At 48.1% G+C, this 13,301-nt stretch overlaps 1 protein-coding gene across 4 annotated transcripts in view; it reads right to left on the bottom strand.

The window, feature by feature from the left end:
- Window positions 1-13,301, bottom strand: part of LOC104012265 (acid-sensing ion channel 2) — a 505,120-nt gene that overhangs the window by 86,754 nt on the left and 405,065 nt on the right. The gene's annotated exons all lie outside the window — the stretch shown is intronic.

Here is a 13,301-nt window from a genome sequence, read left to right as displayed (position 1 = left end):
AACCTCTCCAGATGTTTCCAGCACCAGGAGAGCTGCTGTCACAGATCAGAGCAGCTTATCAAATGCACACCGCTTCTCTTTGCGCGAGGCAAAAAAAAATAAATCACCTCGGCAGATCCTATTGGGATGTTAAAAAGAATGAAACATTTCCTACTAAATCCCACATTTCTCATCTCCAGACCTGAAGCTGGTAACTTTTTTTAGGTGACCACATCATTAACAACATGGACAGACATCAAAAATTACCCCAGGCTTTTGTTGCACCCAGCCAAACCCCTGGCCTGTGTCACCCCACAGTACTCGATGGTTAAAGGTCAGCACTAAGGACACCCATGAAAACCTCTGTTTTGGGGTGGGTGTTTTTTAAAATCTAAGTGCCTAATCCTTACAATTGTAAAGGAAAGCTTGGCAATCTCATCTCTAGCAATGCCCAAGGCAGAAGGCAAAACACAAATACCGAATAAAATCTTTAACCCTCTTAAATCAATGTTTTTGTTAGCCTTCAGCCAACTATCAGGACTTGTTCCTGCTAAACCATTTGGTGCATCTTCACATGTAACACCACCCTCTCCTGTGCTGATATACAGAGACTGCAACGGAGTTGCTTCTACCCAGCATACCAGCCTGCGTAAAGCTGCAAAACTGCAACTTCTGTTGATGGATCCCACTCCCATGTACGTATTATCTTTCCCAAAAGGCGGCAGACCTCAAATCCGGGAGTCACTCTAAATATAACCTCCCCAACCTTGGGAAGGTTGAGATGTGGTAGGGAAAAGGGACCTGTAATTTCACCATATCCTCAATGCTACAACCAATTACTCGATAATGATGGTTTAATTCAGTGGGAGTAGCAGGGCACTGGATCAAATTCTATTGAAAAGAAATACCCTCTTGTGCAAAGTTGAACAGTTTGACTTGTGAGCGAAAGGTCTTTTGAAAAGGAGGAGATATTTATGCGGATACAGAAACATGTCGACTACAAAACACTTGCATATCCTGCAGCTATCAATCCCCAGCAGCCAACACAGAGAAACACCAGGAGCCGAGATGAAGCTTGTCCAAGCAGCAAGTCACGCTGTCACAGGACACTAACGAATTTATTGCACTTCCCTACCCAGCCAAGAACGTTATTTACTCCTGCCTCCTCCAATGGCTTTGCTACGCAAGTGCCTTGGACATACTGGCACATGCAATTAATCTAGCACAAAAAAGTTAAGCCAGGAGAACGGACACAAGCAGTAAAGTGATGGTGAATTGTCCATCGCTTGGAAGAAATCAAAGGCAGAGGACTTTCTAGAGCATGGTAGCACTCGGTCAAAAGGTTTGTGTTCAGTATTATGCTGAAAATACTGCTCAACCAACACAGCAGCGTGGGTTGGACTCGGGCAACCAAGCAGCAGCAGCACAGCCGATGCTCAAGAGCCAACCGGCACCCAAAAACTGGGGATGGCAACAGGAACAGGATGATGGGAAACGCAGCGAGAGCAGCAGGGAGGTGATGGAAAGGAGAGGGAGGACCAGGGAAAGTCAGCCGGAGCGAGGCAGAGCACCAAAGAGCCTTCTCCAAAGGCTGTGCCAACTCAGGGGCACGCACGGGGCTCGGGAGCGGCTGGGAGCTTGCAAGCAGGATATAAAAAAACCCAGCCAACACAGGAGCATCCGTCTGTCCTGTCTCTCTCCTCACTCCACTCGCCTGGCAATAAAGCCACAACAAAGCCTCTGCCCTCCAGCATCATGAAAACATATGATCTTAGAGTCAGAAAGATCATACTTTTAATGCCTGGAAACTGCATTTTAATTATTTAATGAGAGAGTAGCTAGCAGCAACTGTGACACTGAAATAGCCTCCTGCAACCACAAACCCACCCCTGTAAAGCAAGGGGCTATTATCTCGTCAAAAGGTTGGGGACTTTTGTGTCCCCAGCCCCAGCACGGAGGGGGAAAGGGAGGGGGCGAGAGCAGAGAGGGCAGGAAGGATGGAGAATTAATGCCTCCAACCACATTTGGAGACTGATAAGCCTGGATGGAGGGAAAGGACGAGGGAAATCAGAGCTATGTTCAACGCAGGGGCAGAGAAGAAGAGGCAAAGTTTGTCAAGATAAAAAACAAATGCACTTTTCAGAAGAAGACCAGCAGCCAGCTTTGCATGCATCCTTGGCTGGTTGCTCAACTGAAATATGTTGGTGGATGCATGACAGCGAGTGTTGATAACTGCTAATAAAATGCACAGCGCAGAATCCAGCCGCAGCCCTAGGTGCAATAAGTCATCCAAGACTTGTAGGAGGTTTCTACAGAGAGACTATATGGATGCAGACATTATTAGAAACAGAATGATTGATGTGTTTGATATTCTGGAGCATGTTGATTTTATGATGGTGTAGGTAGCTGGGATTATGTGCATGCAATGTCTGGATTTGTCACCTTACGCAGTAAATATTTTAAGTATTGTTTCACAGTGAATAACTCAAGGCAGGGTGATAACCTCATGTTGAAAATACCCTCGCTGAAGGAATGCATTTTTGCATTCAGCTGAGCTGAACTGGTTTAGAGACCATGAGATGCTCAGTTACCATCCAATGCAGGGAATTAGCTGGTTATCTTAACGGGCGCACTGCAACCCGCTGCTCCAGCTGCAAAGAGGTAGTCCCAGCCTCAGCGTTCCCACATCCCACCATGAGCAGCACACACATTTCCATGCATTGTGCCAGGAGGTGGTAGCACAGGGGGAAGAAAAGAGAGGGCAAAGACTATTAATCCCTTAGAGAATCCAGTGCTATTGCAAAATATTTGTTACAAAGCTACCTGCACCTGGGGGAACTGTATGATACATACCGGTGTGGTTTAGGGAACCTTTCAGGCTCCTTTCCTGCTGGAGTAGAGCAAAAAACTTGCCTGTTTTCCACTACTTTTGGAGGCGTTTGGTAGTTTCTACTAAATTCAGCAAGGAAAGAAGGTCTGAGAGATGAAGCCCCACAACACAAGCCCCAGGGGAGCAGGCTGCTGACACGGTAGCGGGTGTCCCTGTGCTCTCCCATGGGGTTGTGCAAGGAGAAGCAGCCTCAAGGGCTCATTCCTGTTCTCCGTGGTGCCACGGAGCTGTGCGAGCGCATCTGCGGCTTGCCTTGGGACCCAGCACCACCCTCAGCATCCATCCCTCCTCAGTCCCCACGTGCAAAAAGGGGAAACCCTCTCCCCTAGCTCTTGAAGGCGATGGAGGGGCAATTCCCAAGACAAGGTGCATACCAAGACAGGCACAGGGCAGGAGAGCAAGCAGGGAGGAGAAAGCAGCAAGGAGGGAAAGGCATTCCTTCTAACACCCAGCAAGGCCCCAGCTTCAAAAGAAAAAACAAAAAAACACAACAGTGAAAATGCACTCACAAGCCACATCGCTTTCTAGACTGCAACGGGAAAGGACCATCAGACCTTCTCGGGGGCCATCCCTAACACAGCCCATTAAACCTCTGCCTAAGTGGTTACTTCCCTCCCAGCACCTTGAGAAAGGGCTGGTGAGAAAAGTCCACTTAAATTTCTCTTGCAGCTTTGCAAGTGATTTCAGACCTGTTTTCCTGGGTATTTTGGCCACTGTGTTTGCCCTCGGGCAGAGGTGGAGGTAACTAGGTCTTCCCACCGCCTGGCTGAAGCCAGCAAGGGAAGAGGGGTTTTCCTCTCACAAGGACACACAGAAGGAAGTTTTCAAACGTCCCTTTCAAAAACAAGAGGCACAAAACACCTAGGATCTACACAAAGCATCTCTCGTTGATGTTGCCACCTGGATGGAGAAAAGCCAAAGACTCCTGGTTGGAATTACACGGCTTTAAGGAGCACAAGCCCAAGCCAGAGCCCAAAGGACCTCATGCACCAACTCCGTATGATTTTGGATGAACCCTGAAGAATCCTCCCACAAGAACCACAGCTTAGGGTTCACAGCCCCAAGCAGCAAGTCCTCTAAGAGACCACAAAAATCAAACACAGCCCCGAGCAGACCGACACCACTGCACCTGGAGATGCTTCCAGCAAGCCCTCAAGCCAAAGGGAGATGCTACCCAAGCTTCACCATTTCTCCAACCACTTGCAAAAAATTCAACATCCCTGAAATCCGTGCTGTTTTTCAAGTGGTTTGTAGCTAAAGGAACACAGCTCTAAGGTCAAGCTGCCGATGCTTTTGCTCCTGCCCACTGCTCAGACAGATTGGGGTCCTTCCACAAGAGCGAGTTGGGAAGCACTGATGCATTAAGTCTAATAAAGCTACAGGATGAGGTTATTTATTTTTGTCAGTAACATATGTTGAGAGCCTATAAAATTTACATGCCCAGAATGAGACACTTTCGATCATTATATAAATTTACGACAAAATATGGAGTGAATTCCCTGTCACAGGTTTTCCTTGGTTCCAGCTGTTGAAATGTTTTTAAAAGACAAAAAGGAAAGAAAAAAAAAACACTCAAACCACAAAGGTTTCAGTCTTTTCCAATCGTATTATGCAACTTTTCCCCCACACTGGCGACAGTAATTCCTGCTTGTGAATCACAGCTAATTGTATTATAATAGGCCATTCTTCTTGATTTAATATACCATATGAAAATCAGTATGTGAGCGAGTGTGGTCATAAGATTAGTAACAGCTCTAGTTCTTAATTTATGTTCACACTTTATTATTGAAAAATTTAAAGCTCAAGGGTGTTGAGGAGGATGTTTTGCTGGAGTTTGTTTTATTCCAGAAGTAAATTACAAAACTGGGGGAGAAGGGAGCGGAACAATCAAAAACAAATTATGAATACCTGCTCCCACTGCAAGAAATTACAGTGCTCAGGGTGAGGAGAGGGAAAAAACAAAACCAAAAACCAGAGGAAGAATTCCCAGAACTGCCTGAGAGCGAAATGAATCAGCTGCATTATCACAGAGGTTTGCAACAACAGGGTTCCCCATTTTCAGAAAGAGAGAAGAAAAGCGTAGAGATACTCTAAACCAGATTAGGATTCATGGGTGACTTTTGGCTGGGTTATAAAGTAGCAGAGAGAGGGGACTGGGAAAAGGAAAGGAAATTAGGGAAGGGTGAAAGAAGTGGTGAAAACTGCAAAGAAGGTGAGAAGGAGCAGAAATGCAGGGGAAGAAAGAAAAAAAAAAAAAAAGAGCTGTAACCAAGCAAAAGGGCAGATGAAAGCAAAGGCAGAAGAACCAGCCCTGGTGCTAAACCCTGACCAAGCCTGCCTATGTTTTTTTAAGCCTTTCGGGGCCAATATGTGTCTTTTGAGTTTGATTTTAATTTTTTGAAGCATGGGCAATCCATTCCAGGCAGGATTTCCCCAGCCAGCTCCAGTCCCCACGCGTGCCCGCAGCAATCGCTGCCCTGCAATAGGGAATGAGGGCATTGCACCATCCCTGCCCTGCAGCCAGCATCCGCGCCCGGGCACCGGTGCTCCCCGCCGGTCAGTGCCAACTCCAGGCTGACCTCTGCCTGCACGGTCGGGGAACGGGAAACACCACCTTGGATGGCATCAAGATGCAAAAATTATGGACAAGCAACGGCTCCGCACGCAGGCTTAGCCCTAACCAGGATAAATGCATTTGCAGTAATACCCTGCCATCCAACTCGAGCAGTTCTCCTCCATCCCGGCTCAGGAGGTGGCAAGCCTGCAGCCAGGATGGTAAAAGCAAGCTCAAAAGAAAAAGCTCATCCCAGCTCCAATTTCAGCCATCCCACTGGGAAAACAACCCTTACTGAAGCCGGCCCGGAACGCTGCAAAGCCCTTACGGCACCATGTAACGCTCCAGCCAGGAACAAGCTCCGGCAGCCTGGGGATTTCAGGATAAATGACGTTACCCTGAACTACACCTAGAGTAAAGGGCAAAGCCCAGCAGCCTCCGGGGGATAACAGGCTCCCCACAGGCATTTTCATTAAACAAACTCTCAGCAGCATCTCACAAGTGCGTGAGGGCAGCAGGGAGCCCAAGCCTGACTTACTCCCATCCTGCAGAAGACCTGGATTTCTGCTGCGGCTATTTAACCTCCCCACACCAGCTTCCTTCGGTACCTACGTAACAATACCAGAATTATTATTCTTTGTGTTTGGTAAGTATTCGTAGATGGTCGGTGGATCCTGAAGCAATTTGCAAATATTAATTAAGCCGTAGCAGAATCCCTGAGTGGTAGGTAACTTTAATTATGCCCCTTAATTATATTAATTCTGCTGTAGGGCAGCAAGTAATTATTTGGAATCTATTATAGAACTAAAACAAACCTATGTTGATGATTACACGTTTAGCATGTGACTAACCGGTATTTCGCTTCCTGACTGATGGCTTTGGCATAAATGGGAGGAAAAAAAAAAAAGAAAAAAAGGCATGTAGAAAAAAAAATGCAGAGGAAAAGTCCTGCTAAAAATCCCTCCCCTGTTTCTGCAGTCTGAGTCCCCTCTCCCAAACACACTCATCCCTCCTCCTGACAAACAGCGTGTCTGCACATCCCTACACAAGCAAAGGGGTCTGGTCCTGTGCTCCAACCCAGGGACAAAATAGGACCAGAAACTGGGAGAAGCTCAGAAGTTTCATGGTGGTACTGGGAAAACCTTAGCTGAACCATTTCCCCACTGCACAGATTTTTTTCTTTCCTGCCTGAAATAACAGTCCCCATAGTTTTCATCCCAAATACTTGTCCAGATTTTGTTAAAATCTACAATCGTGCAAAGTTTAAACAGTTGCTTGCATCTGGACCCAGGTCAAGTGGGTTGCAAAGCACGGGATGCAAAGGATTGAGGAGCACTATCAGCACGTGCACAACCCAGCCCTCTTCCCAAATTCAGTGGGCCAAGACGTTGCAATCCCACCTCCCTTTACAGCCGCGCAATCCACAGCACATCTATTCTCCACCAGTCCAGCAAGGAGCCCTGATGCAAAGGTCTTCTCCTGCTGAAGACCAGTTTCTGGCCAAACCTAGAGGAAAAGCGACCCAAGCGCAGCCTCCCACACCAGAAAGACATTTAGTCTTCAAAGATATCCTCCACACCAAGCACTTGCAGTGCAGCGCTACCCAGAAATAAAGACCGAGGGGCTGTAAAACCACGACATATAAAGAACCTTCCACTGCTTTTTCTCCTAAATTAGCAAGGCAGAGCAGGTCTCCCTGAACACCCTCAGCCTACACAGCCTGAAGGGTTCATGGCAAGAACCTGGGTAGCACATCTCCGCGTCAGCTTGCGCCTTCCCGGCACGGCGTATTGATGGAGCTCGGAGAGTTAGTGCTGACCCAGCAGCAAGGCACATTCCTCAGAGCAGTTTTATGCCAGCCTTTAAAACCCAATACCATTTTTCAAATTAAAAAAAAAAAGAAAAAGGAAGCAAAAGTCAGAGAAGCTTTGTTGAACCAAATTGATTATCTACAAGACAGTAAAGGATTGTTCCCAGCAATATGTTTGCAGTAGCCTGTCTCCGGTAGAAGACCAATTAACCAAGTTTTATCCACCCTCACCCCTGAAACCTCTCGGTCCATATTTCTCTGCTCCATCCCAAACAGATCCTCATTAGAGACTACCGCCTCAAAGATGCACATCCAGCTCTCGCAGCCACCCTTGGCTTGGACAACCTACACAGCCCCTTTGGTCCTGCCTCCTAAATCAATCCCCACAGTCGTACCTCTTTTATTGCTGTTATCCTGCAAACTTGCCTCAGTTTGTCAATATTTTTTTTTTCCGTTTCAAGGAGATGCTCCAGAGAGATGGTGGAAAAATACAGTTTTGTTGCAATTGCATGTTCTCTTTCTCCTGTCCGGAAGGATACGGGTTTGCACCGTGTGAAAAGGTACCAGCAATGTCTCTGGCTAAAATATGTTCAAGCAGGAATTGGTTAGAAGTGTTCCAACAGGAGAGTTTTCAAAGCACCTCCATTTTCCAAGGGAAAATTATCAAAGGGTTCTGCTCTGACTATATGGTCTACACTTAAGGAGAAGATGAAAAGTCAAGAAGATGACACCAAACCAAGAAGTTTTCAGTGTGTTTTACATCATGAAAAATTCTAATATCATACCCATTTAAAAAATTAATTCAAACTAAATCCCCCAGGAGATGGGAGGTCTGAATTTCAGCCGGACTTAATCCACCTCCTGACAGCCAGAACTGGGAAGGAGGACCAGCCCTTTCTGAAACAAAACGTACACCTTCTCCATGCCAGATGCCAAGAAGTACAAAGCGCTTTGGCAGACGACCGCGCTGATGAAGATTAGCGCATCAAAGGGCTAATTCCAATGCCAAGGAACCACAAATAGCGATGAAAATGGCAACCCGTTCGCACCAATTTGTGTCACTGTCAAGCCAAGTTCCCCACACCGATGGATTTTAATTCCCTCCCAGTCCCTGGACTGTCCTCCTGCTCCCAGCACCATACCCACCTCCTCTCTCAGCTAACCCTTGCTGTCCCTCCGCTCAAACGTCACGGCAAACAGCCTTACAAATTCAGCGCCAGCACCAAGGCGACATTTGTCTGCTGGTGCTCTGCTAATGTGCCTTATCAATCCCATGAGACAAGATAAATTAGGTTATCTGCTGAAAAAAACAAACAATCATAAAAAGGACTTAGGTACCCCCATTTCAGCCACATCCCATTTCAGACTCCTAAATCAAAAAGATACGAAAATAAAAAGCCCTGCAGAGCTGCTGGCTACTGCTGAAGGAGCCTGTTTTCCACAAGCATTAAGCTCCCAAATGAAATAAGATGAGAGGAGAAGCCCACGACCCCAGATCGTGCACGCTGCTGAGCTCTTCGTGCTCCGTGGATTTCTTTGGGAGCTCAAACTCTAGCGCAGCAGCCGGGCGATGCTCCTTGGTCCCTGCCCCTCCTCAGCAGCTCGATGCCCATCTCACGCCCAGCCGGGAGCCACAAATCAGGTGCCAATCTCCAAGCCAGCTCATCTCAATTTTTATTCCCCAGCCTAACTGCAGTCACAACGACCCCAACAACCAAGTCTGCAGGAAAACAAGAATATCTACCTTCAGTGCGGGGCCCAACCGACCTAAACATACACGGACTCACCCCAAACCCCTCTTCAGAGCCAGCCCACCTTTCACAGCGACCATCATCCATCGCGGTGCTTGGGCAGCGCTTCGTGCAGTTCAGTCCTAATTTCTCCTTGGATTCTTTGATGCTAACTAACATAAAATTAGTAATATTACTTAATGCCGTTGCAGTCTGATGAAGAGAGCACGGACTTGGCACTGCTGCGTTAATGAGCGAGACTGAATCCAACTGGCTCCACTCGCAGTTCCCTTAAATGGCAGTTGTACAAACCGGGAGCATATTTAAAGCTTCAGCCCCACATCAGCATAATTAAACGCAACCCACTTCCCTTCCAAAAGGAACAGTAACAGCGAGCCAGAGAAGTTATGTTTGGAACTGGAGCTAAAAAAAAAAAAAAATTAAAAAATAAAAATATAACAGAATAGGGGAATTGGGTAAAACAGTTTGTTTGTAGTAGAGTGAGCAAAATCCCCAAACAAAACCACACACGCATGCTGAAATTACTGTGCAATTAGTTATGGTGGTGCTAAATATGGTGCTTAGAGCTACTGGGAGCCTCGGTCCATCCAAGCTGGTGGCACAGCGCTTACCGTCTGCAGTCACAACGAACGCCGATGCGACCCCAGTGCTGGAAACGTCTCATTAATTTAGTTTGATGAGTGTCAGCTTCACATTGGACACAGCTTCTTATCTGGTGGGGCAACAGCAAAATAACTCCCCCACCCCACCGTTCAGGAATATTTTTTAAAATGCACTTTCCTGCAGCAAAGCAGCACCCAGGGCTCTATGCAACTGCCACCCCTTAAGGTCCCTCTTCCGGGAACAAATACAAATGTTTTTAAAAAAAGAAATGGGGAGCAAATAAAAACACTAACAGGTATTGACTGCAGAGCCTTCGAAGCAGCCCCATAAATCACAGCCTTCACCTGGGCTCGTTTCACCGCGGCGCAATCAGGCCGGCGAGCGAAGCCTGCTCCCCTCCCCGCCGAGCCCGGCCCGGCCCCTCGCAACGGGCAGGTCGCGAGCTGTGCCTTCCCAGGCAGAGCCACGGGTGACATGTTTCATTTGGGAAGTTATTAAATCAGGATGAGGTAATTAGCCCATAAATCCCAACCCGTGGGATGTGTTAATAACTTTCTCAGGTAAAAAAAATAAATAAAAAAAAATCAATAAGCATAGGACAGGACAACCAAGATAAATATTTTGGAAACAAAGGGAGCTCTGTGGAATAAATCAACACCCGAATTCAAGCAATGCAGAGCAAAGCAATCGTCCACGTAATCCTGATACTCGGTTACAGATAGATGGGGCCATTCCTGCAAGGGAAAGCAAATACCATCTTTAATCATTAAACTGCCCAGTTCTGACAGTTTTATATTAGAAATTGGAAGAAGTTTCTGAAGGACACCAACTGCTGAACAGTTGCTTCTCTTGAAGCCTCCGAGTCAAGGTGACAGTCGAGCACGTGCGCAACTGTCGCCTCGTGCAACGGCCGGGCTTTAGGTCCAGCCTATGGAAAGGGGCAAACCCACACCCATCGATCGAGGGGTACGAGACTCCGTCTCGCCCATACACAGCCACCCTCATCCAGCTGGAAAACGCTGCGCACAGCCGACAAAACCTACCTTGCACAGGCAAGGGAGTAATTCAAAACTGAGTGCTCATAAACACGCTAAACGCGCCCAGCTGAATCAGTTGAGTCCTGCAGCACTGAGTTCCACAAATCAGCACAAGCCCCCTGTTTACATATATTGGGGAATAAAAAACCCCATGCGACCGACACGTGCTGGCTTTGCTGTGTTTACTCTCAAGAAGCCCTTTGCTTTTTCACGTTACAGAAATGCAATTGCCACCGTACCTTAATGGTATAAACAAAGCGCGCTTGAAAGGAGAGGCAATCTCTTATATGAGATGCACTAACAGAGTCGGAAAGAATAAAAGGAGACCAGCTCTCTCATCCAGAGCCTTTTCTTCTGCTTCAGATCTAAGGAAGGACTTGTCTGCTCAAAAACATGCCTGGTTTGGTCTTTTGTTTTGGTTTTTTTGTTTGTTTGGTTGGTTTATTTTACCCAATCCAAGATATAACCCTGCAAGCATTACCTCACTCTTGCCTTTTGAGACAGAAAATGCTCTTGGAGCATCTAAGCAGGTACAGAAACTGCAAAATACTCCTTACACTATCATTTATTCAGTTCGCATTTGATCTTTGTCACCTGCTTTGCTTCAAATCTGTGCCCAGTTCAAGCCACACCATTTTCTTGCCCCTCCCTGGTGCTGTTGCCTCCTGACTCAGAAGAAAAGCAGAAGCTTCAAGTAGCCCCGACCCAAAGGGGTGCCTGGGGCTACCCAGCTCTCAGCCCTCGCAGCAGACCCCCGGCCCCGAGTCTGGTACCCCGATCCCAGACCACGGGCCCCGGGGAGCGAGGTCCCCCACAGCGAGCTCTCCGGACACGCGCCAGACCCCAGAGAAGTTGTTTCCAGCATCTCCCCAAGACACATCTCTCTTTACTAGGGATTCACAGGTGGAAAAGCTCCTCAGCCTTTACTCAAGGACAACGCAGAGGTCATTCTCTTTTGCAGAGAGGAGGGAGGACGTGCCATGACGGAGGGAGCTGGCACTAACCCCCCCCCCCCCCCGCTTCATGCAGCACCTTGGTGCAGGCAGGGCAGATCCAGCTGCTTCCCCTGGCACAGAGGGCTCCCATCTCCTTCCACCTCGCTGTCCCTCCCTGGGGCCACACTCCCTTTGGGATGGGAAGAAGGGGAAAAAACTCCCCTGTAATGTTGCTATTTCCCCAGCTGAGCGATTCCACACTACGGCCCAGGCCCGACAGGAGAGATGGGGAGCGCTCCCCTGCGCCCCGGGCCAGGTCCCGGCCTGCTGCGAGCTCCCAGCCAGACTCTCGGGGCTGACACGCACCCACCTCCTTCCCTCCCTGCCTCGAGGGGCAGCTTTTCAAATCTCTGCAGGCTGGCTGGAGAAGACCACGTTCGTTAGCCCTCCTCGGTGGTCTACAACAGCTGCTGCAGAGAATTTGGTAGCCAGTTACATCACACAGAGCCTGCCCTGAACTCCGGCATCACTCCCCACAGCATCCTTCGCCCGTGTCAAGCCAAAACAGCGCTCCAGGCTTTATGTTTCTCAGGACAACGTGAATCATGTTGCCTTGCTCACCACAACTTGGAACAAGAGTTCACTGAAACCCGCAGTCGGGCCCTGCTGATGACGAGCAAACATCACGCTCGTAAACTGGGGAACGGGAAGAAGGAGGCAGCTTTTCACAGCCCGGAGGCTGAGCGCCTCTTTCTCCCTATTATTCCCAAATGTCCTTATGCCACTGTACTGGTTTGCAGACTTACCCTGCCAGAAAGGGCCTGGCTCAATTTTTTTTGTTTTTTTTTTAAAGTGTGCCATTTCTGCTCATCTTTCCAGCAGCATATGCTAACTCAACAGTCCTGGGCAGCTCACTTCATCCCGCAGGGATTTTCTCTCTCCTCCCCTTTACAATTTAGCAGCCAGCCAGGCTGATGTGACAAGTCCAAAGAGACAATTTCTTTTGATTTTAGGTATGCATCTCAGGCAGCGCTTACAGAACAGGGAATTCAACTCCTCTCCTGCGTGCGGAGCAGCAACAGCTCAAACTAGTTATCTCTCCCTACAGACACCAGCACCGCTAACAGCAGCAAGAGTATTTAATCACAGCGTACACCTCTCTCTCCCGGATATCTGCAGAGATTAGAAGAGCAGAATATTCCAGCACGATAAACATCCAACTGATTATATATAATAAAGTATGAAAGGGTCATTCAAAAGAGTCCAGTTTCAGCTCTCATTTAGAGCTACGGTGATACTCAGTATCTCCTCTTACCGCACTGTAGCTTGCAAAGTCCCAGAGGAATTTTCTCAAGCAGAGATACTCTTGGTGGTTTGCAAAACAGAGCCCTAAGTTTAGGGGTTTGATCCCACCGCAGAGTCCTCAGGCAAACTCCTGCCGGGTGCATCAGCGCTCCCCCAAAGGGGCCTTCCAGAAGGCAAAGGCGGCAGCTCCAGTTAGCAGAGCTCATCATTTGCAAACCAAATCAGGCTGCACAACACCACACAGCTGTGCAGGGTGCAGCTCAGCTAACCCACCAGGAATTCACTGGGCAGCAAAAGGAGCAGGCAGCAAACTAAATGTCGTCCCCCCCAGCGTGATGGAGCAGAGCTCAGCCTAAGCCTGCATCTGCAGCCAGAGTTCACCTGAGGAAACTTTGCCTCCCAGCAGGCGATGGAAAAAGTCGAGATGCAACTATGCT

Source organism: Nipponia nippon, unplaced genomic scaffold, assembly GCF_047370975.1.
Source record: "Nipponia nippon isolate SJK-2023a ecotype South Korea unplaced genomic scaffold, ASM4737097v1 scaffold_32, whole genome shotgun sequence".
Classification (NCBI taxonomy): Eukaryota; Metazoa; Chordata; class Aves; order Pelecaniformes; family Threskiornithidae; genus Nipponia; species Nipponia nippon.
This window is presented reverse-complemented; position numbering and strand designations above follow the sequence as displayed.